Raw genomic sequence first — 25,035 nt, 5'->3', positions numbered from 1 at the left:
CCCTTCCCCAATTAAAAAAAAAGTCAATTTTAATCCATCTATTAAAATATATATATTTATATATATAAACACAACAACTATATGTTGCCTACAAGAAACCCACTTTAAATATAAAGATACATGTAGATTAAAAAGTAAATGGATGGAGAAAAATATACCAAAATAACACGAATCAACAGAAAGCCAGAGTAGCTATATTAATTTCAAATAGAGCTCACTAAAAAGTAAGGAAAGTTATCAGGATTAGAAAAGGGCAATATTATAATGAGAACAGGGTTGATTCTCCAAGTAAACATAACAATTCTTAATGTGTATGTGCCTAACTAGAACATCCAATTCCATGAAGCAAAAACAGATAGAACTGCAAGTAGAAATAGATGAATCCACTGTCATAGTTGGAGAGTTCAACACCCCTCAAAAATAGACAAATCCTGCAGGCAGAAAATCAGTAAGGACATAGTTGAACCCAACAACACCATCAATTAACTGGATATAATTGACATCTATAGACAACTTCATCCAATAACATCAAAATATGCATTTTTCTCAAGCTCACAAGGAACATTCACCAAGATAGACCACATTCTGGATCATAAAATACACCTTAACAAATTTAAAACAGTAGAAATTATACAATGTCTGCTTTTAGACCACAATGGAATTAAACCAGAATTCAATAACAGAAAGATGACTGGAAAATCCCCCAAATACATGGAGATTAAACAAGACACTTCTAAATAACACATGGGTCAAAGAAGAAATCTCAAGAGAAATTAACAAGTATTTTTAACTAAATCAAAATGAAAACACAGCTTGTCAAAGTTTGTGTGAAAGCAGTTCTTAAGAGGAAAATTATACCATTGACTGCATATATTTGAAAATAGAAAGATCTAAAATCAATATCTAAGATTTCACCTTAGGAAACTAAAAAAAAAAGAGCAAATTAAATCAAAATACAATGGAATATTACTCCACCATAAAAAATGAAATTTTAGTATTTGTGGCAACATGGATGGACCTAAAGAGTATTATTCTAAGTGAAAGAAGTCAGACAGAGAGAGAAATACCATATGATCTCACTTATGTGTGGAATCTAAAGAACAAACAAACAAACAAAACAAAACAAAACAGAAACGGACTCAGAGATACAGAGAACAAACTGATGGTTACCAGATGGGAGGGTGTTGGGGGGCAGGATGAAAAAAGTGAGGGGATTAAAAAGTACAAATTGGTAGTTACAAAATAGTCATGGGGATGTAAAGTACAGTATAGAGAATATAGTCAATAATACTGTAATAACTATGTATAGTGCCAGGTAGGTATTAGATTTATCGGGGGAATCACTTCATAAACTATATAAATGTCTAACCTGTATGCTGTACACCTGAAACTAATATAAAATAATATTGAATGTCAACTATAATTGAATGTATTTTTTAAAATTTCAAAAAAAACCAGAGCTGAAATCAATGAAATTGAAAACAGGAAATCAATAGAGAAAATCAATGAAACCCAAAGCCAGTTCTTTGAAAAGATCAATAAAATCAATAAGCCTCTAGCCAGGCTAACTAAGAAAAAAGGAGAGAGGACACAAATTAGTAATATCGGAAGTGAAAGTGGGGCATCACTATGGGAATTCAAAGGAAAATAAAGTAATACTATGAACAATTTTATGCCCACAAATTTGATAACCCAGATGAAATGCACCAATTCCTTGAAAGGCACAATCTGCCAAAACCCACACAAGAAGAAACAGATTATCTTGAATGGGTGTATATCTATTAAAGAAATTGAATCAATAATTAATTACCTTCCAAACCAGAAAACACCACTCCTAGGTGGGTTTACTGGTGAATTCTACCAAACATTTAAGGAAGAAATTATGCCAGTTCTTTACAATATCTTTCACAGGATAGATGCAGAAAGAATACTTTCTAATTCATTCTAAGAGGCCAGTATTACCCTAACACCAAAACCAGAAAAAAAGACATTACAAGAAAAGAAAACTACAGACAAATATTCCTCATGAACACAGAAGCAAAAATCCTCAACAAAATATTTAGCAAATCAAATCCAAAAAGAATAAAAAAGAGTATACAGTACAACTAAGTGTGACTTATCCTAGGTATGCAAGACTGGTTAATTAATTAATGAACCATTAATTAATGAAAATTAATTAATGTAATCCAGGCATGCAGATTTTCCAGTCAAGATGGTGAATTAGCTAAAGGCTGTGCTTGCATCCTCTCCCAGCCACATCAAAATTCCAACTAAACTACAGAACAACAATCATTGAGAATCACCTGAAGTTTAGATGACTAGAAGTCCTATAAATAAGGATAAACAGAAGAAGCCACATTGAGACTGGTAGGATGAGCAGAGACATGGGCTGGTCCCCATGTCCATGTGCGGTGGTTAAAAATCGGGAAGGATATCTCAGCAGCAGAGCCTCCCCCGCTGATGAGCGAGGGGTCCTAACCCCACAGCAGGCTCCCCAGCCCAGTGTTTCAGTGCCAGGAAGAGATGTTCCCATAAATTATAGCTGTGGAAACCAGCAGAGATTGTCGCTGGGGGAGACAGAGGGCAGCTAGAGTCCCAGGCAGTCCTCTTAAAAGGCCTGAACATGGACTTACTTGCCAACAGACCTACTCACTCTGAGCTCCAGTGCTGGGGCAGCGGCTCAAAAGGGGACATACGAGGGGGTGGCTGGATGGCTCAGTTGGATAGAGCACGAGCTCTGAGCAACAGGGTTGCTGGTTCGATTCCCACATGGGCCAGTGAGCTACACCCTCCACAACTAGATTGAAGACAATGAGCTGCTGCTGAGCTTCCAGAGGGGCGGCCGGATGGCTCAGTTGGTTAGAACGCAAGCTCTCAACAACAAGGTTGCCAGTTCAGTTCCCGCATGGGATGGTGGGCTGTGCCCCCTGCAACTAAAGATTGAAAATGGCGACTGGACTTGGAGCTGAGCTGCGCCCTCCACAACTAGATTGAAGGACAACGACTTGACTTGGAAAAAATCCTGGAAGTACACACTGTTCCCCAATAAATTCCTGTTCCCCTTCCCCAATAAAATATTGGGGGGGGGAACTTCTCTAGTAAAATAAAGTTTGTTTTTTCTAAAGGTCTGCTGGAAATAAATTCTCTTAGTTTTCTTTTGTCTGATAATGCTTTTATTTTACTGAAAGATTGAGTTGACAATTCTTTTTGAGTTGACAATCCTCATTACTGAAGAATTGAGTTGACAGTTCTTTGTTTCCAGTAGATTAAAAAAATGTTGCTCCACTTTCTTCCTACATCCACGGTTTCTGAAGAGAATTTGCTGGAATTCACATTGTTATTCTATAAGGTGTTATTTTCTCTGGCTACTCTGAAGATCCTTTTCTTTGTATTTAGTTTTTTGCAGTTTGATTATGCTGTGTCTGGGCATAGATTTCTTTGGGTTTGTATTATTTGAGATTCACTGAGCTTGTTAAATCTATAGATTTATGTCTCTTACCAAATTGGGGAAGTTTTTAGCCATCATTTCCTCAAATATTTTTTCTATAGCACATTCTTTCTCATCTTTCTGGGACTCTAATGACACAAATATTAAACCTTTACTATTATCCTACATGTCCCTGAGGCTTTGTTCATTACTTTTTTCAGTATTTTTTTCTCCCAGTCGTTTAGATTGAATCATTTCTATTGATCTATCAATAAATTCACTGACTATTTCATCTATTATCTTCATTTTCCTATTGATCCCATTTTGTGAATTTTTTATTTTGGTTATTGTACTTTTCAGTTCAAATTTTCCATTTGATTCCTCTTTATATATTCTGTTTCTCTGTTGAGACTTTGTATCTTTCTGTTCATTTCAAAAGGGTTCTCCTGAAGGGTGGATTCCAAGATTGTGGCATAGGAAGATCCTGCACTCACCTCCCATGGACACACCACATTTACAGCTACATGGATCATGATTTTTCTCTGAAGACTAGATGACTGCTACTTTCTACAACGAAGGATAAAAGGACCACATCAAGACAGGTAGGAGAGGCAGAGACACGCTCTGGCAAAAACAAACAAAGAAAAATCAACCCACCCCTGGTGTAGTGACACACAGTAGGATGGGCTCTCACCAGACAGGTGATTTTCTGGGAGGAGTGAGGTGCCCTACATCTGGCACCCCAACTCCTGGTAACTGCACCAGAGACAAATCCCCAAACATCTGCCTTAGAAAACCAATGGGGCTGAATTAGATGGACCCAAAGTGCTATGAGAAACTGAGACTCCCCTCTTAAAGGTCACATGCAGTCACACTCACCCCAAGACCCAGTGGGAAAAAAAACAGCAGTTACAAAAGTGCCCAGACTATATAGCAAGGAGATTCACTTCTTAACCTAGAACCATTGGCTAGAGGGGCAGGGGATAGTTGAAATTCTACTCAGATGGAGGAGCTGGTGATCGCTATTACTGTACTCCCTACCTAAACTGCTAATGCAAGTGGGCAAGCTCAGACATGGCACCCTACCACCACCCTGCTAATACACGCAGGGGCAAGTAGTCTCAGCACTACTCCAATGGCTTGCTGAAACCAGAGAGTGTGGGTGGTTGCAACATTTCCCTGCTCCCTGGATGGGGCAGGTGAGCATGAATGGTATGGTATTCCACTACTTCCTAGCTAACGTCTGTGAGCACGAACAGTTGCAAAATCCCACTGCCCCCTGGATAGAGCTGGTGAGCACAATTGGTCATGGCATTCTTCCATCCCCAGCCTAAAGCTAGAGGGGGCACACACAGACAAGGCACTGCTGAAGCCTGTGGGTACAGATAGTCAAGACATTTTCCCATGGCCTTCCTGAAACCAGTGAGCAAGCCCCACTCCCTACACTCTACAATTGTCTTCCTAAAGCCAGCAAGCATGTGCAGTCCACACAGGGGATGCCCCTCGATTGTCTGACCCTGGTGGCCAAGACAGCTAGCGTAACTGAGCTCCACAGGACTAGAACAATCCAAAAGACAGTTCTTGGCAGGCTTCCACCCCCAAGGCACTGCACAAACAGCAGACTGAAACACAAACCCAGTCTTCCTATGGAAAATGCATATTTATTTGGCCTGGCAGTTCAGCCTGAGGGAGAGGCTTCAGGTTTCTTACATAACTACAGGCAAAGGAGGTGCTCCCAGAGAATGAAAGCAGGGAGAGACCATCCTTGCACACCCCCTTTGCCTCACTACAGCTCAATGAGACTTCCCAGAAGGGAGCTTAAACATTCATCTGGAGTCCTGATTTCAGCAACTGTTGCCTAGGGGACACCTCCAGATCTCCTGGTCTAGAAGCCAGCAGAGATAACTACTTTGGCCCCATAGGACTGTACAAATTTACATAGTATAAAAGCTGTTGACTGAGCGTCTGCCTTCCGATCAGCCTGAAAGTAGGTACTGAATGAGATTCCTCCCCCTGGAACACTGACAGGTCTTGGTGCACCCTCAAAATCGGGGGCATATCAAGAATAACTCAGGCAGACTACACAATCTCAAAGGTTCAAGAGACAACCAAGAGCTAGGATGATGGTGAATAAGCAGGATTCTCACCTACACAATGCCACTCACGTGAGACTGAAAAAGGTAGCTTTTTCACCTAAATTCTCCAATCAAAAGACATAGGGTGGCTGATGGATTAAAAAAAAAAAAACAAGACCCATCTATATGCTGCCTAAAAGAAACTCATCTGAAACGTAAAGACACACATAGTCTGAAAGTGAAGGTATGGACAAAGATATTCCATACAAATGAAAACGAAAGCTAGGGTAGCAATACTTATATCAGACAAAATAAACTTTAAAACAAAGACTGTAACAAAAGACAAAGAAGGACATTACATAATGATAAAGGGATCAATCTAACAAGAGGATATAACATTTGTAAATATTTATATATCCAATATAGGAGCACCTAAATATATGAAGCAAGCATTAACAGAAATAGAGAAATTGGCAGCATTACAATAATAGTAGAAGACTTTAATATCCCACTCACATCAATGGATAGATCATCCAGATGGAAAATTGATATGGAAACATTGGTCTTAAATGACACAATATACCAAATAGACTTAATTGGTACATACAGAACATTCCATCCAAAAACAGCAGAATACACATTCTTTTCAAGTGCACATGGAACATTTTCCAGGATAGGTGACATGTTAGGTCACAAAAATGTTTCAGTAAATTTAATAAGATTGAAATCTTATCAAATATCTATCCAGACTGCAACGGTATGAAACTAGAAATCAATCATGAGAAGAAAACTGGAGGAAAATCACATGGAGACTGAACAACATTCTATTAAATAACCAATAGGGTCAATGAAGAAATCAAAGAGGAAATGAAAAAATATGTTGAGACAAATGAAAATGCAACATTTCAAAATCTTTGGGATACAGGAAAAGCAGTTGTAAGAGGGAAGTTCAAAGTGATACAGGCCTACCTTAAGAAATAAGAAAAATTTCAAATAAACTATGTAACCTTATGTCTAGAGGAACTATAAGAAGAAAAACAAACAAAGCCTAAAGTTAGTAGAAGGAAGGAAATTATAAAGATTAGAGTGAAAATAAATGAAATAGAGACTGAAAAAATAGAAAGGATCAATGAAACTAAGAGCTGATTCTTTGAAAAGATAAACAAAATTGATAATCCCTTAACCAGATTCATCAAGAAAAAAAAGAGAAATGCCCAAATAAATAAAATCAGAAGTGAAAGAATAGAAATTACAGTTAATACCACAGAAACATAAAGGTTCGTAAGAGAATACTATGAACAATTATATGCCAACAAGTTGGACAATCTAAAATAAATTCCTGGAAACATGCAATATTCTAAGACTGAATCATGAAGAAATAGAAAATCTGAATAGACCAATTACTAGTTACAAAATTGAATTAGTAATCAAAGAACTCCTAAAAAACAAAAGTCCGGGATAACCAACAGCAGACTGAAACACAAACCCAATCTTCCCATGGAAAATGCATATTTATTTAGCCTGAGGGAGAGACTTCAGGTTTCCTACATACCTAGAGGCTAAGAAGGTGCTCACACATGACAGCTTCAGAGGTGAATTCTATAAAACATTTAAAGAAGAGTTAATACCTATGCTTGTCAAATTATCCCAAAAACTTAAAGAGGAAGGAACAGTTGCAAACTGATTTTACAAGGTCAGCATTACCCTGATACCAAAACCAGACAAAGACACTACCAAAAAGGAAAATTGCAAGCTGATATCCCTGATGAACATAGATACAAAAATCTTTAATATAATGTTAGCAAATCTAATTCAACAGTGCGTTAAATGGATCATACACTATGATTAAGTGGGATTCATTTTAGAGATGTAAGAATGGTTTAACATCCACAAATCAATATGATATACCACATTAACAAAACAAAGGATAAAAATCATATGATCATCTCGATAGATACAGAAAAAGCACTTGACAAAATTCAACATCCAGTTATGAAAAAAAATTTTCAATGAAGTGGAGATAGTGGGGACATACCTCAACATAATAAAGGCCACATATGACAAACCCACAGCTAACATCATACTCAGCAGTGAAAAACTGAAAGCTTTTTGTCTAAGATCAGGAAAAAGAAACAGATGCCCACTTTCACCACTTTTATTCAACATAGTATTGGAAGTTGTAGGCACAGCAGTTAGGTAAGTAAAAGAAATAAAAGGCATCCATATCGGAAAAGAACAAGTGAAACTCATTTTTTGCGGATGACATGATATTATATAGAGGAAACCCTAAGCACTCCACCAAAAAATTACTAGAACTAATAAATGAATTCAGTAGAGTTGCAGGATATGAAATTAAATACAGGAATTTGTTGTGTTTCTATATGCTATTAACAAAATATCAGAGAGCAAAATTAAGAAAATTATCATATGTACAATTGCATCAAAAAGAATAAAATACTTAGGAATAAATTTAGCCAAGGAGGTGAAAGCTGTACTTTGAAAACTACAACACATTGATGAAAGAAATTGAAGGTGACACAAATAAATGAAAGGATATTTTGTGCTCATGGATTAGAAGAAATAATATTGTCAAAATGACTATATTCCCCAAGGAAATCTACAGATTCAGTGTAATCTCTATCAAAATACCAATGGCATTTTTTACAGAACTAGAACAAATAATCCTAAAATTTGTATAGAACCACAGCCAAATACTGAGAAAGCAAAACAAGGCTGGAGGTATCACACTCCCTGATTTCATACTATACTACAAAGCCATGGTAATCAAAACAGTATGATAGTGGCTCAAAAACATACACAGAGATCAATGAAATAGAACAGAGAGTCAAGAAATAAACTCACACATATATGGTCAATTAATCTATGACTAAGGAGGCAAGAATATACCGTCAGGACAAGACAGTCTCTTCAATAAATGGTGTTGAGAAAACTGGACATATACATGCAAAAAGATGAAATTGGACCACTATCTTACACCATATACAAGAATAAACTAAACTAAGACGTGAATGGAAGACCTGAAACCATAAAAAAATCCCAGAAAAAAACATAGGCAATAAGCCCTTTGACCTCAGTCTTAGCAATATTTTTTGGATATGTCTCCTCAGGCAAGGGCAACAAAAGCAAAAGTGAACAAATGAGACCACATCAATTAAAAAGCTTCTGCACAGCAAAGAAAACCATCAGCAAAACAAAAAGGCAAACTACTGAATGGGAGAAGACATTTGCAAATGATTTGTCTGATAAGGGGTAAATAGCCAAAATATATAAAGCACCCACACAACTAAAGATGAAAAAACAAACAAATTGATTTTAAAATGGGCAGGAGGCCCAAATAGACATTTTTCCAAAGAAGACATACAGATGGCCAAGAGGCATATGAAGATGTGTTCAACATCACTAATCATCAGGAAAATGCAAATCAAAACCATAATGAGATCACCTCACAGATGTCAGAATGACTATTATTAAAAAGACAAAAACTAACACGTGTTGGTGAGGATATGGAGAAAAGGGAACCCTTGTACACTCTTGCTGGGAATGTAAACTGGTGCAGCCACTATGGAAAGCAGCATGGAGGTTCCTCAAAAAACTAAAAATAGCACTACCATATGACCCAGCAACCCCTTTTCTGGGTATTTATCTGAAGAAAATGAAAACACTATTTCAAAAAGATACATGCACCCCTATATTTATTGAAGCATTATTTACAATAGCCAAGACATGGAAGCAACCTAAGTGTTCATGCACAAATGAATGTATAAAGAAGATGTGAGATACACACACACACACACACACACACACACACACACACACACACAATGGATTATTACTCAGCCATAAAAAAGAATGAAATATTGCCACTTGCAACAACATTGATGGACCTGGAGAGTATTAGCTAAGTGAAATAAGTAAGACAGAGAAAGACAAATATGGTATGATTTCACTTACATGTGGAATCTAAAAACAAAATGAATGACAAACAAAACAAAACAAAACAGAAACAAACTCTAGATACAGAGAACAAACAGGTAGTTGCCAGAAGATGGGAGCGGGTGGGTGGGGGAGTGGGCAAAATACGTGAAGGGGATTAAGGAGTACAAACTTAAAGTTATAAAATAAGTAATTCATGGGGAAGTAACAAACAGCATAGGGAATATAGCCAATAATACTGTAATAACTTTGTATGGTGACAGAAGGTAACTCGACTTACTGTGGTTATCACTTCGTAATGTGTATAAATACTGATTCACTATGTTGTATACCTGACACTAATATATTGTGAGTCAATTATATACTTCAGTAAAACAGTGTTCTCCTTAACTTCTTGGAACATTTTAATAATAGTTGCTTTAAAGTCTTTGTCTGATAATTTCAACATGTGTCACCTTGGCATTTCAACATGTGTCACCTTGGTGTCTGTTGGTTGTCTTTTCCCATGTACATTGAGATTTTTCCTAGTTCGCTGTATGCTGAATAATATTAGATTTTATCCTGGTTATTTTGGGAGACTCTGGGTTATGAGATTCTGGGTGTTGTTTCAGTCCTCTGGGTAATATAGATATTTTTAACAGGCAATCAAGTCGTTTCAGCTCAGGCTGCACATTCCAACCAGCCTTCTATGGCTTATGGTTCCAATGTCAGTTGAGTTTCAAAGGCTTTGCAGTACTATTCAGATTTGTCTCACGTGTGTGCTATCCCATGATTCAGTTCTCAAAATTTTTATGTTTTTTAGAGTGAGATAGATCCACTTATGCAAGCTAAGGAGTGAGCCTAGGCATTAATGAACAATTTTATAGGGTTGTTTTCACAAGCTCCACACTCTTCAACATTTTTCCGTTACTTGTTTTTCCTTGGGGCTCACCTTTCAGTCTCTGACTCCAGAGACTGAAGATGGGGCTTTAGCTACTATGTCGGGCACTTCCCACTGTTGTACCCATGTCTGGGATCAAACAGCAGGAGGGAAGGGAGAGAAAAACAGCAATGGGTGTTCACTACATCCTCTTGGGACACAGCTCTTCTGATCAGATATCATGGCTCCCCTACATCAGTTTTAGGCACTTGTAGGCCCCCGTTGTTGGTGCTGTCTCTACTGCTGCTGCTGCTGCTACTGCAGGTTTCCTCGTGTTCAAGATGTCATGCGGGATGTCCGGTGGGCTCTCTGCTCCTGCTCCCCACAAGAGAACGCAGGATATGGTGAGGCCAAAAAGGAACACCCACGGAGCCATAAGTAGGGGAGTCATATCACTATATTCTCTCTGGTGGCATCCGCCTCTCTGCAATCTGCTCCTGTTAGCTCAGCCACCATCTTCTTGCTAGACCCCATTTTCCTGCTAGCATAGCCACAGCAGTTATATTAGTGGCCAATGGCTCACTGGTTACAGCTGACGGCCAACTAGCCACAGCTGGTGGCCATCCAATCACAGTTGATGGCCATTTACTACCTGAGCCAGCACCTTTCCACGTGAGGCCGAGAGCCTGGAAACTGCACTCCTGGCTCTGTCCCCACACTCCACCCCTACAGGTTCTCGCCTCACAATCTACGTGACAAGCATCTTCTGCGAGGGGCCCTGTGCGAGGAGCCTGGAGGTGAATGCAATATCCTAGACACAGCCAGGCTCTCTGGACACAGCCAGGGTTTCTCAGGGCACCACCAGTACTTCTGGGCACAGCCAGACTTCCTGGGCTTCTTAGGGTACCACCAGTCTTTCTGAACACAGCCAGGGCCTCTTAGGGCACTGCCACTCTCTTTGGGCTCAGCCAGACTTCCTGGACTCAGCCAGGACTCTCAGGGCACTGCCATGCTCTGTGGGCACAGCCAGACTGCCTGGGCTCAGCCAGGGCTCTCAGGGCACTGCCACTCTCTCTGGATACAGCCAAACCCCCTGGATACAGCCAGGGCCAAACATCTGCCAGTTCCACTACATGGTGGTACGTTCCCAAGCAAACAGTTAAGCTGTCCATTAAATTAAGGATGGAGCGCAATTCCCCATAGTCCATAGTCATTCGCCAGGGCTGTCCTGGGGGTGAGGGACGACCTTGACCTCACCCTCATCTCCCACGAAGGACTCAGCAAGCGTTTCCTCCTGGGACTACAAGTCCTGCATCCGGGCTGCCTCAGCAAGAAATTCTCAGCCGACAGGGCCGCAACAACCTTTGCTTTCTCCGGCCTATGCTGGTTGGGGAACCGTCCACATCTTCCCACCCCTCCACAGGGGTCCAGCTCTCCAGCAGCTGCTCCTCCTGGTCTTCCTGTGACTGGGTGTTCATACACACAAACTGCTCTACCGCCCTTCGGAGAGCTTTGGCTGGCACCATACCCTGCTCGCTGTGCCATGTGTCATGCGGGAGATCCTGCCGACTATGTCATGTGTCGTGCAGGGCGTCCAGCAGGGTCTCTGCTCCCACTCCCCACAAGAGAACGCAGGATATGGTGAAGCCAAAAAGGAACACCCACGGAGCCATAAGTAGGGGAGTCATATCACTATAGTCTCACTGGAGGCTAGGTTCACAGGACGTGCGACCTGCTGTCCACTTTTCTGCCAACCGAACGATGACTCTCCTCCACTCTCCTCGACTCTGCTCCTCGACTCTCCTCCGTAGCCGCAGCAGTTACATTAGTGGCCAATGGCTCAATGGTTACAGCTGACAGCCAACTAGCCACAGCTGATGGCCATCTAATCACAGTTGATGGCCATTTACTACCTGAGCCAGCACCTTTCCACGTGAGGCCAAGAGCCTGGAAACTGCACTCCTGGCTCTGTCCCCACACAAGAGAACAGAGAAAAGGAAAAAAAAAACCCTGGGAGATTGTTTACTCTCTCTAAGTATCAGGTCATCTCTTTCCTCCCCTTCCAGACAGAACTAGAGGGTCTCTTCTGGATCTTTTTGTCCATGCTCTAGTTCCACTTCTAGGTTTGGGGCTGCCTTGAGTCTAGGCCAGCAATAGCAGAAGAAAAATATATAATAAACTCACCACTGGTTGGTAGTACTTTGGATTCTGGTCTATCTTCTTTCCCACTCTGTGGGCTACTATTTACTTTTGAGAACCCTCAAATAGCTGCCCTATGCATTCAATCCAGGATTTATATCTGCATTGAATGGGATAAACATGATGTCGTTACCCCATTTTACTTAGAAGCAGAACCTCCTAGTTCTTTTCTGTCACTACAAATATATATCTCTGCATTTATTCACAGAATCTCTTTTGTTATTTTTACAACTCTTTTTCCTTGGAAAAACCTCCTCAACTGCTAAATATAAGTGGTACCTTAGGTAGAGTAATCTAGAAGCAGAGAATGAGACAGGGATTCTTACTGAGGGAGTGATCTCAGGAGAAACCTCAAAGGAAGGAAGTGAAGGAAGCAGGAAAAGCAGGAGAGGAAGCTAAGCAAAGAGGTGGCTACAGTAGAAGTCTATCATCAACCTGATTCCACATAGGGCTCTAGAGCGAAAATGGCACCACGGAGTGGTCTCCCTTGAGGCCAAGTAGTTGGTCTTCTGCTCCTTCATACCAGCCAGTCATTGGTCAGGTTGCTGGCTATATAACCTCCTAGGGATCTCTGGATGAGGTGGCTCTCATCAGGCGAGAACAATTCTTCAGAGAAGAGTGCAGCTGTGAGTTGCTAGCAGCCAACATTCACAGCTGCTAAATAGGAAATAGAGCCGATCTTGGTTGTGGGAAAGATGGAGTCAGCAGCTGGGGGATGGGTGCATTAGACTGGTAAAGGAGCTCTGGGTGGGGCATTAACAGCATTATTATAAGGATGAATCGTGCATTTCAATGGTCATAGTCACCGAATGCTACCATTTCCTTCCAAAACACAAAGAACCATTAACTAGTGGTGGTATTGCAGGAACCATGCCTTGGCTGAAATAATCAGCCTCTAGGGCAATACAGTTCTGAACATTTTGTGTGCAGGAGACTCACTGGGGAGCTTGTTAAAGGTGCAGATTCCAACACTAATCCAGAGATTCTTATTAAATAGATCTGCAGTGGGAACTGCATTTTAACAAGGACCCTCATGATTCACTTTGAGATTATGTGAGTGGTCATATAACGCAACCTATTTCAGTGATGGCAGACATCACTCTGTTTTGCTTTTTTCTTTCCCAATAAATTTGGAGCTCCTATAGGTAGATGTTAAACTGCAGTAGTTTTCCCTATAGTGATGTTAGCAATCATAATTTTTTATATACTGAATGTTTTTTAAAAGCCCTGGTCAATTCACTGTTCCAAGTAACCCAAATAACTACTTTATGGGGGTGGGTGCTGAAATGTGGTGGTTATAAGTATCTGGGGCACAAAGGCAAAATCTTAGAGCATGGCCCATGGGCGTTGTAGGATCCTAGGAGGCAATAGAGGTGGTTAGCCCCCATCGTCAATGAATCATTACTTAAAAAAAATAATCTTCAGATAGTCCAGGCGTATCAGAGGCTGACTGACACAAGATGTTCAGCATCTCTGCCAAGTGCCCCGCACCTTGAATCAAAACATATGGCTGAAATGGGCCTGAGAGAGTAGCATCTGGTTTTACAGCTGTAATTGTCCATACAGATTGAGGTTAGTATGAATCATATCATCTTTCACTATAAAGGACAGAATATTGATCTGTACCCGTGCTTGCCTAACAATACTAGCTCCAATTTAGATATCGAGACAAAGTCTAAGATCAAACATGAAACAATATTTCCAAAGGGACATAATAAGACAAAAACTAACATGAGAAACCAATAGACTGTCAAGAATTCCTTTGTAAGAATTAGGCTGCATGCTGTGAGAGCAAAGGATTCGCTTAGGAAGATTACTTAATAAGATAAAATATCTTCCTGCAGAAAAATAAGCAGTTACACTCCACTGCATTTTGATCCTTTATGATTTTAGTAGCTTATCAAACACACTCAAACACACAGCACTGCACACTTAAGTAGGGCAGTTATTTTATCTATTCTTAAAGATCAAATGGAAGCTATGAGGTTCGTCCAGTTGTAGTTTAGGAAAACTGACATGTAAGGAAGCACGTTAGGATTTTATGGGCCATTCAAAGTACAGATATTTTAACGATTACTCAGATCAAAATGTCATTTGTGGTCATGAAAAATAAGTGGTTTGGGATTTGTTGTTCCCAAAGTGGGTATCCTTGAGGCTGACTCTTGCCCAAGGGCATGTTTACAAATATATTAGCTTTACAAAATAGGTGAAGCACATAGTTGTTTATATTCCCTTAATGACCGACTCTTTGTCTGCTTCTGATGTATAGTTAAATGAACTTGTTTGCTGGTAAATCAATCTAGGACACAAGAGGTCAAAGTAAAGAACCAGTGTTGTGTGGCAACCCATGATCATCTGTCTCACTTCCTTGAGGAAAGAGAAGTCCTGAGCTGAGAGGATGAACAGTAGGTAACAAATTGATTAATGGGCATCAGGGAAGATCATTTTTCTGGCTTCATTTATGTGCTTATGTAAGCAGACAGGCTAGACTAGTAATGCCTCTGAGAAGAAGTGAAAAAATGTTTGCGGATGGGTTGGGGGATTGACCAGGGAGCTGTAATCCTGAGAGGCCATTTTATCTCCTGGGTTTAATTCTGGAGGACTCCAGAGACCATGACAATGAGTGTGAGTGACGTGGACTTGACCTTGTGTTGTAGGCTGGGATTTCTGGGAAGCTGACTCTGAGCGAGAGCATAGGAAGTAGGAGGCTGATTAGGGCATGGCCTTGGGATCAACACTTGGTGAAAGGAGGGGAAGGAAGTTGGAGTTGGCAGAGGGAGAACCTAAGCTGTGATGCAGGCCCAACAACAGCCTCCGTCAACCCACAGGGAGCTCTAGAGCTAGAATGGCCCTTCAGAGTTGTCCTGAATTGGGCCAAAATGGCTGGGAGTTTGGATTCCTGCATTGATCTGTCATTGGATATGGACAACCTCAGAAAGTCATTAAGGACACCACCTTTTGGCCAACGTGGCTCTCTGCAGCTGAGGCAGCCCCTGAAGGGGCTAAGAGCTGAGGGTTGTCTACCACCAGAACACCTAGCAGTTGTAGCAAGAAGGACTTTATTGAAGGTGGATCTGGGCACTGCATGAAAGCGGCCACCACACCTGGTCAGATTTGGGCTGTGGCTTATCTGAGTGATTATAACATAAATGGGAACCCAAAGGAACTGAAAGGCAAGTCATGCCACCTGCGTTTTGTTGCTTCTCACTCTAATAATTATTTTGTTTCGAGATCTGACAAGGAAGGGCAGAAGTGAGGAGTTCTGAACCTGGCCATAGGTCTAACTGCAGGGGTGAGGCAAGCTAAAGTGGAGTCCAGGGTGGAGGTGACACATGCTGGGGCTGTCCACGGAGCATCAGAATGATGAGTGGGTATATTATCCAAGACCTTCAGCGAGAGTCAAGCCGTCAATATAGGGCGTCCAAAATGACACAAAAGTCAGATGGGGGTGATCTTTGGAAGTCAGTGAAGTCGGCGGGGATGGAGGGGAAGGCAAGGCACTGGCACACAAAAAATGATAACAACTACCCTTTAATAAGTGCTTATGTGGATCAGGGACCCTACTAAGCACTTTATGTATGTCCTCTCATTTCAGGCTTACAACTCTGTGTGGTAGGCATTATTATGTCCATTTTGGGGGCGGGCAAAGAAACCAATTCAGAACTTACTCAAAATTACATAGCTGGTAAGTGGCAGAGGTTCTATATACAGACTGCCTGGGTTCAAATTCTGACTCTTACTAGATGTGTGACCTGGAAAATTACTTAACCTCTCAGTATCTTCATCTTTAAAACGGGAATAATAATAATTATAATACCCACCTCTTATTGACTCTTATGAGCATTAAGTACATGAATATCATTACAGTACTGAGAGCAATGTGACAGAGTTTAAGAACTATGTTATTGTGAACTAAGTGAATAGGTCAGCCTAACTCCAAAGCCTGTGTTCTTGACTATTATGCTACCCTGGCAGCGTTTCTGATTCTCAGGATGTGAACGGAGAGAGCTAGGCAGCCTCGGTACTGCGAAGTAGCTAAGATTTAGGCAAATCATCACTCATTCATTTATTCACAAATATTTACTGAGCACCTCTATATATGTGCTAGGCATGTTTCTAGGTCATGGAGAAAAAGCAAAGAACAAAACAGCTAAAGTCCCAGACATCATAGAGTTTATACTATAGTAGGGAGACAGGCAATAAACTAAACAATAAATTAATATCTAAATAATGTGAGTGGTAAGAGTTATGAAGAAAATGAAATCAGGGTAAGGGCAGAGGGAGCCATGGGGGTGGGGTTGTGGCGAAGGGGGAAGTGTGTGCTTTTTTAGAAAAAAAGATCAGGAAAAGCCTTTCTGATGAGATGACATTTGAGCAGAGACCTGAATGAAGTGAGGAAAGGAGTCAGGCAGTAATCTGGAAGATAAGGCCAGGCAGAGAAAACAGCAAGAAAAGCAGGCCTCTCCAGGTTTTCTCAAGCTGGGAGATGTGGGCTGCCCTTAGAAAGAGAGGAGATCTTGGGCGAGGCAGATTTCTTCAGTGGAGGCGATCTCCAAAGTGGACTGACAGCTGAAGGCCGCCTCCCAGCAGCACTCCTGGCAGCTGGAGGATTAAGTGTTTCATTCCTGAGGGGCCATCTGGGTGGTACATCCCAGCTTCTACCACCCTGTGCGTGCTTCAGTTGCTTGTTCTATTTGGCTTCCTCCTGGAGAAACGATCTTTGCCACCAAAGAATATATGTTAAACATTTTGAAAATGTCATCAAAGTTCTTGTGCAAAAGTACAAAGGCTGAAATTCTACTTTGGATGTAAGCAGCTAGAAAGACAATGTAAATATTGGAACACTAATTCCTGAATAACACCGGAGGAAAGAGCAGAAGTCTAAATCTGAAAGTTCTTTGCAAGGGAGTACTTGGCAGACGGGAGATTTTAAAATGTGATATCATGGATTCTTTTGCAACTTGATAACACATCAACACTGCCCACATGCTCTAGAAACCATGTGAATGAAGCAGGCTGTCATTAGAGCTGGAAATTGCTTTGTGATTTTGGCAATGGTTTGCTCTTAGGCCAGATTTCCCAGTTTCTGAATTCTAATCAGTAATTACCGTTACAGTATGTTTGGGAGATAGTTGCTGGAGATTGTGGCAAGAAGATAGAATTCTCTGCCTTTTAAGGCATCTTAATCACAATTTTGGCAGCATAGGAGCCTACAATTTAGTAAACCGAGCAGCCATTCCCATAGCAAAGAAATAAGCTACTGTTTGACCCAGAGAGGAAGCCTTTGGCTATTGTTTGTTGACCTGAGCCAAGGGAAACAAGATGACAGATTGGACAAGCAGCACACCATGCAATTTATGTCCTTCACGGACTGTCAAACATTAATTTAATTTAATTTTAATCATGACCATCTGGTGCTTATATAGAGAGTCAGGCCCAGAAAGATATTTCCTTATCTTGAACTGAGGAACAGTGCTGTGTTTTGGCCCTCAACCATGTCCATACACCCCAAGGAGGGGTTCTGTGGGAGGGAGATTTGTACTGACACCAGCTGTGTCACCATCCCCAGCCCCAGAAGCTGTACATGGGACCTGTGGTTGGTGCTGGTCCCACCATGGGTCCGTGGCCCCTCCTGCTCCACTCGTGGAAGCATAAATGCTGAGTCATGTCTTTGTATTCCTGGGCACTGGCAAAGGGGACTGGCTGGGGAGATGCATTGGGGCGTCTGACTCTGTGGCTCAAACCTCTTGAGTCGCTGAGTTAACCAGCAGTCACATTGAATCTGTTTATCAGGCAGTTATGAAGCAGTGACAGTGGTAATAAGGGCTGGGATCAAATGACCTTTGAGTTTTCATCATCCCTGAGAATCTGTGATTACTTGTGTCGATCACAGTGCCGGGCCCACCAGAGAATAAGGAAGGAGCAGACGGCAGCATCTCTGTCCTACAAGTCACCTCTGGCCCAGGAGGGACTTCCTTTCTTCCCAGTCCTCAGATTGAACCTCAGGTTCTCAGTGGCTGGTAGTAGGTAGAAGGATTGCCAGTGACATCCCAAGGAAGTAGGGGAGGGGATATGCAGAGAGAAGCTCTTCATGTTCCTGAATTTTAATTTCTCAAATGCCAAGTAGCTTGGTACCCACAGGCTAGAGGATGCCATTCATCCAGACAACTCTGGCTCAAGGAGACAAACGCCGAGCCCTGTTCATTGCTTTGTGGACCAAGGTCACATGACCTACCTGTTCTTTGAAAAGAGGAACAGGGTCTTTTTTCCTGATTTTTCTGCAGTAATTTTATATACATGCTCATTGCTAAATGAAATCAGATAATATAGCAATGTAGAAGTAACAAATTTGTCACACACAGATACAGACCACTGTTAACATTTTGGTATATGTGTTTGCACACACACACACATACATACATGTATTTACAAAAATGGGATCATGTTATAGTTAATGAAAAGCAAAATAATCTCTTGCTGGGTGATTCTCTTCTCCAGCCAGATGTCAGCATGACCAGAAGGAGCATTCAGGGGCTTCAAGCTGGGGAAGGGAGAGTGGAATTGGAAAAGTTGCCACTTCACATTTCAAGGCTGGATGTTCTTTCCAGCTCAAGCTGTGTCTGTCCAACCCACCTCCTGGCAACCACCAAGGGCAGACTTGCCAGCCCTTCTGAAATATGAGGCCACCTCTCTTCAGAATGTAAATCTTGTTCCCTTCCATGAAACGTTACATTTTTTTTCCTTTAAAAAAGTAACAGAAAGCACTTTTCATTATGGAGGGCTAAGGGGCAAGTGCAGGTTGGAAGAAACATTTGCAAGCGTTAAAATGGAGCATGGTAAAGAAAGAAAAAACCATATCCTGCCTTCTTTTCTTGACTAGACAGATTTTATTCTTTGTGTTAACTATTCCATACAAAGCCCATTTGGATCCACATGCATCAAAATTAAAAGGATGTGATCTCCAAGTGTATTTTGTCCCAGGTAATGGTGTGGTTGAAGCTGTTTCTCTGGGGGGACTCCACTCACTTCTGAAGAGTGACCGGAGCGAAGGCCCACAGAGCCAGGCCGTGTGAGGAATAGTAGAGGAAGCCAGCCTGTTTCGGTGGAGAAGAGAAATCTTTAATCATTGGGAAGGTGGGCTGGACTTATGTTATATTCTTCCGGAAGTTAGAACCAGAATGAAAGGACCAAACATTATTAAGCAGAGAACTAACATGTGAGATTTGAGAAGATGGAGAAGGAAAGGAGTGAAGGCAGCTAATATTTATTTAGCACCTACCATGTTTCCCGGAAAATAAGACCTAGCCGGACAATCAGCTCTAATGCATCTTTTGAAGCAAAAATTAATATAAGACCCAGTCTTATTTTACTATAATATAGGACTCGGTATAATGGAATAGAATAGAATAGAATAGAATAGAATAGAATAGAATAGAATAGAATAGAATAGAATAGAATAGAATAGATAATATAACACTGGGTCTTATATTAATTTTTGCTCCAAAAGACGCATGAGAGGTGATTGTCCAGCTAGGTCTTATTTTCGGGGAAACAGGGTAGTATGTGTCAGAAGTTGTGCTAAATTCCTTGTATTTAATCTTCAATGTAACCTCAAGAGGTAGATAATATTACTGATATTTTATAGCTAAAGAGATTAAGACTCGGAGAGATCAAGTAACATGCCCAAAGTTACACAGACAGTAAGTGGAAGAGTTGGGTTCAAACTCAGGTCTGCTTCGCTCCCAAGTGGCTGTTTCCCCACATCACACTCCCTCAAAATGGAATGGGTATCCCTCATGAGCTAAGGTGTTCCTGGTAACCTGGTGTATTCAAGCAAAGACTATGATTATTTACCAGAAAGTTCTTACAGGGGTTCATGCGTTGGTTGGTATAGGGCTGCAATGCTGGTTTCTAAGAATCCTTCCAACTGCAGGTTCTAACAAGGTCTCTCTAACTGAAACATATCACTCTTGCTTGTCTCCTAGGACACCTACTACAGTCATGATTAGCATTACTTTTTTGGCTAAGACATCATCCTCGGAAAAAGCCACTGAAGATATATTCCCATGATTGTTTGCATGGAGGACCAACCGCAGAACACTCAGCACTCAGTATTCCCATACATGCCCATGGGGCCCTGCCGCAAGCCCCCAAAACTCTCTACCTAAGGGAGATTTCTTTTGGTTCTGGACAGGTAGTAGTACCAGACACTGAATATCCTTGGGAGCAGTTCTCAGCTCATGAAGGATGGGATTTGGAAGATAAATATTCCTTGTCCTTTTGTGGGCCAACTCTGAGGCATGCCTCATAGTCTTCCATAGTTCTCCAGCAGCGTTGAGTCCTAGTTGCCCATAGGGATAAGCTGCCGTTCAACACACCCATTCTTAGTTTTCTTCCTTTTCCTGTCTCATTTACCCTCACGCTTACTAGTGCTTTCAGAGATCACCTCTCAAAGAAACTTGTTTTACTTAAACCCTTGTCTCAGAGTCTGCTTTTGAGGAGACCTAAACTAAGACACCAACATTCTTTACCCAGTAGCACAGGGTTTCTCAGCTTGGCACTACTAACATTTGGGGCTGGAGAATTCTTTGTTGGGAGGGGCGGTACCGTCCTGTGCCCTGCGGGATGTTTAGCAGCGTCCTTGGCCTCTACCTACTAGATGCCAGCAGTGCTTTTCCTCTAGTTATGACAAACAAAAAAATGTCACCAGACATTGCCAGATGTCTTCTGGGGGACAAACTCAGCGCCACCTAAGAACCATGTCTTGTCTGAGGTGCCTGTGGGAAGCACAGGGAGGGTAGGTTGTGTGAGGGAGACATGTAGGGTAGGCTGTGAACAAATCTTTCAGTGAGCTCTAGAGTTTACTGGAAGGCACAGGTGGAATGAGGGGGTGACGCTGTGTGTGTGTGTGTGTGTGTGTGTGTGTGTGTGTGTGTGTGTGTATGTGTGTGGAGGAAAATTATGAATGAACTCTTCCTGTTTCATAACTGCCTGGTGCCAGGCTGTCCCTTGTCCAAAGTACATGAACAGCTCAGAACAAAATTGTAACCCTTACAGTTCCTTGTAGAAAAATGACAAGCACACAGAGACAGTTTTTGCAGTTTATACAACATCGGTTTTCAGGTGAGTTCAGCTTGGATGACAGACCCTTAAGCATCCGTTTCATAGCCTGTCGGTTTCTGGGTTGCTAGGGATGTTTTGACTTTTAAGCACTTGTGTGCAGCTGTTTAAAAAATCCATATGCAGTTGCAACATGGAGGATGCTGTCAATTAGAGTAGAGGGTCCGATAAAAGATGCAAATGTTTTCTTAGCTGGAGCTTTGGGTCTGGTTTGACCTGGTGTATGTGCAAATGAGACCCCCGAAGAATTACAGATTTTCAGGGCTGGTAAAGGAGATGGCAGCCATAGACTCCAAAACCCCTGGATTCTCTGTAAGTGGAAGTAGTAAAGAGGTACAAATACAGGTTAATACCTATGATAAAGTCTTCATTTGATCCATTGGATTCCTGGTAAAAAGGTGCTAATTGGTGTTTCTCATTTCCGCTGTTTTCCAGTGCCTTCCATGGTTAAGTAGGAAAGCAAGCTAGTGATCGACACTACATGCTGTGGCCGAATCCCATCAGATCCCTCTCACCAGTTTGCTATGCTCAGCACCCCATTTGTGTGCTTGTCTGCTAATGACTAGCACCTGTGCTCTTCTTTGGCTTTCCCTAGGGCTAATGGGGTTGCTTCACCTATACATAGACCCTTTGAATTTGCAACCCCATGGAGAGGCCCATAGCCACTGGGCAGGAACATGAAAGTGCAGTTCCTTTGCCTCATGTTGAAATAAACTAGGTATAATGTACACTCGAAAGCTACACACTGGGATGATTATGAAACTTAGACTTCTCCTAAAATCACAGCCTTGCTTCTTGGCTTCCCTACTTTCTCTGTCTTGTTTTCCCCCACTCTTTTGGTCTCCCCTGGGAGCACTTTCCCAATAAATCACTCCCACAGGAATCCTCATCTCAGGGTCTGCTTCTGGGGAATCTGAACCAATACTTAAGTACCCCAAAGTCTATATTTGAGTGGGAGAGGAGATAAATTCCACCATTCATATGGGATCTTTCATAATTGTACCCTCTCCTATAAGAAACATCATTAGATGTTTCTTGCTGTAATGGATGATGGTCTTAGGCTAGATTACTTAGAAAACAAGTAGACCTCTGCCACCTATGCACTGCTCCCCCTGCCTCCACAGGCAACAGGGCCGCAAAGGACCTCAGGAGGTGATGTTGAATCTCACTTAGCCAAAGGAAGGAAGAAAAGCTGGCTTTGCTAATGTTTTAAATGAATTAGATCTTGGACACCTAAAGCCGTGCCTCTCTGCTTTCATACTTGAAAGGACATTGCCACAGAAGATAGCTGTTCAGTAAAAGAGGTCTGCAGTGAGGAAAGTTGGATCAAAAGCATATTGCAGGGTGGCTGGTTAGCTCAGTTGGTTAGAGCATGGTGCTGGTAGCACCAAGGTTGCCGGTTCGATCCCTGCATGGCCACTGTGAGCTGCGCCCTCCTTAAAAAAAAGAAAAAAGGAAAAATCGGGAGATGCTCCTGATACTTGAGAGGGTCTCCACAATTTTATTGCAAAAGCAATTGATGATACAAGTGCTACTTTTTTTGAGTGCTTTCCACTTGTTTGACAGTGTTTTCTCATGCATTATATCATTTCATCCTTATGGTATTCTTGTGCGATATTAATATTATTCCCATTTTCCAGGCAAGAAAGCTGAGGCTCAAAGAGGTTATGCGAGCTGCCTAAGGTTACACTTGTAGTAAGTAGTATAGCTGAGATTTGAGCCTACGTTTGTTTGATTCCAACAATATGTGCTTAACCACCCACTAGAATACAGTTCCGACACTGGCTCTCTTCTCTCCAGAGGGATGAAGGAAAAGTTTGTCAGCATTTGCACAAGGCAGAAAACTATCTCATGTGAGAGGGTTTATATAGACATTTTTCTTTTTCAGAAAGAATAAGTAAATGTATAGAAAATTGAAATATATTAAATGAGCCTAAAATGCTACAATATAGAAAATATGTAATATGGTGACGGTTTCTCTAAGCTTAGCATTTTCTTGTTATTAATATAAGGTCAATATGATGATTAATGATTTATGCCGGAAGTAGAAAATGATCATTTTCTTTGCAGTCATTTGGAGATGCAGTCATATTACATCTAGTATAATTTCTCTCCTACTTGAGTACGTGCTAGGATTGTTCTTGGGTTTGAATTTTTGTTTTCCCCCTCTTCACCCCCAGCCTCTTCTTTCCTCCAGAACCAAGCCAGAAAGGCTGCAGAACTACTCCTGTTTTATCCAATTAATTCCCTCCAGGATGGAAAAATGTGCTATTCCTGAATTCTAGCCATTTTTGCAAACCTCAAATGCAATATGAGAACAGTTTTGGACAAGAACCTTCCCTGAAAAAAAAATTTGACAATATATCCTGTATTTAGATACAGGATATGTGTTCATATTTTAGCTTCAGCAGTGAAAAGAGACTGCAGCTCTCTTTCTGAAATTTTAAGATGTCAGTTTTCAGCAACAGAGAAAATAAAATTTGAAAGTAGCTGCAAAATAATGTTTTTTTTATTTTGTTTAGAACTAGGTCCAAAGTTGAGAGCAAAACTCTCCTGTCTGGGGTTCAAATATTGTTTGCCCTGAATAGAATGTGCCTTCCTGTTTGATAGAAAACACGTGAAAGCATTCTAATTGTGAAGCAGCCCCAGGTACGTGGTATTTAGGAAAATAAAATGCTAAGCATGGAATCACAAGCTGGAAGAGACCCTACAAACACACCTAGTTCTGCCGCCATCTTCCAGCTGAGAATGGCTAACTCAGCCTATATATGTTATTTTCTGTTTTGGTGGGGTTTATAAATCTGCATGTTCTTCTTTAGTGCCCATCCACATGACATGTTTCAGTTAATGGTGGAATATCTGGATAAGCACAAGGAGCCACCGGGACCTAACAAAACACCTGGCACAAACACTCTTCAGTAGAACTTTTACAAGAAGGAATAAATGCATTAACAAATGAAAAAAATGAAGGCTGAATTCTAGAAAACTTATGATAGGATTCTTACTGGTATGATTAATTAATATTATGAAAACAAATTATGCTCAAGTTCAGTGTCTGGCAAACTACCCATTTCACATTCCATAGTGTGGATTTTGTTCGTTTTCAATGAATAAGGTGACCAAGTAATATTGGTCAAGAATACTTTTGAGTGTGAAAGGGGGTATTATTTTAAAAATTATTCATTTATTTATGGGGTAAAGTTAATAATTACAACAGGACAACAGGACTGCTCTGAGAAAACTGGAACTAATAGTCACCCTCTCAGTGAGGGATTAGGAGCAGGGAAAAATATGGGAGGTGACAAAAAAATGTACACAGTGGACACTTTGGTCAACGTTGCTCAAGCAGTAGTTCGCCATCATCAGAAGTGTCTGGACGCTGATGGTAACCACTTTGAGCA

At 41.2% G+C, this 25,035-nt stretch overlaps 1 long non-coding RNA gene across 11 annotated transcripts in view; it reads left to right on the top strand.

The window, feature by feature from the left end:
• The window catches only part of LOC141569739 (uncharacterized), a 204,949-nt gene that overhangs the window by 44,590 nt on the left and 135,324 nt on the right, over positions 1–25,035 (top strand). For all 11 annotated transcript variants that reach the window (XR_012493505.1, XR_012493501.1, XR_012493503.1 and 8 more), the window contains exon 5: positions 3,867–4,029. This is a non-coding gene — a long non-coding RNA (uncharacterized LOC141569739). The remainder of the gene's footprint in view (positions 1–3,866; positions 4,030–25,035) is intronic.

Source organism: Rhinolophus sinicus, chromosome X (assembly GCF_036562045.2).
Source record: "Rhinolophus sinicus isolate RSC01 chromosome X, ASM3656204v1, whole genome shotgun sequence".
NCBI classification, from domain to species: Eukaryota; Metazoa; Chordata; class Mammalia; order Chiroptera; family Rhinolophidae; genus Rhinolophus; species Rhinolophus sinicus.
This window is presented reverse-complemented; position numbering and strand designations above follow the sequence as displayed.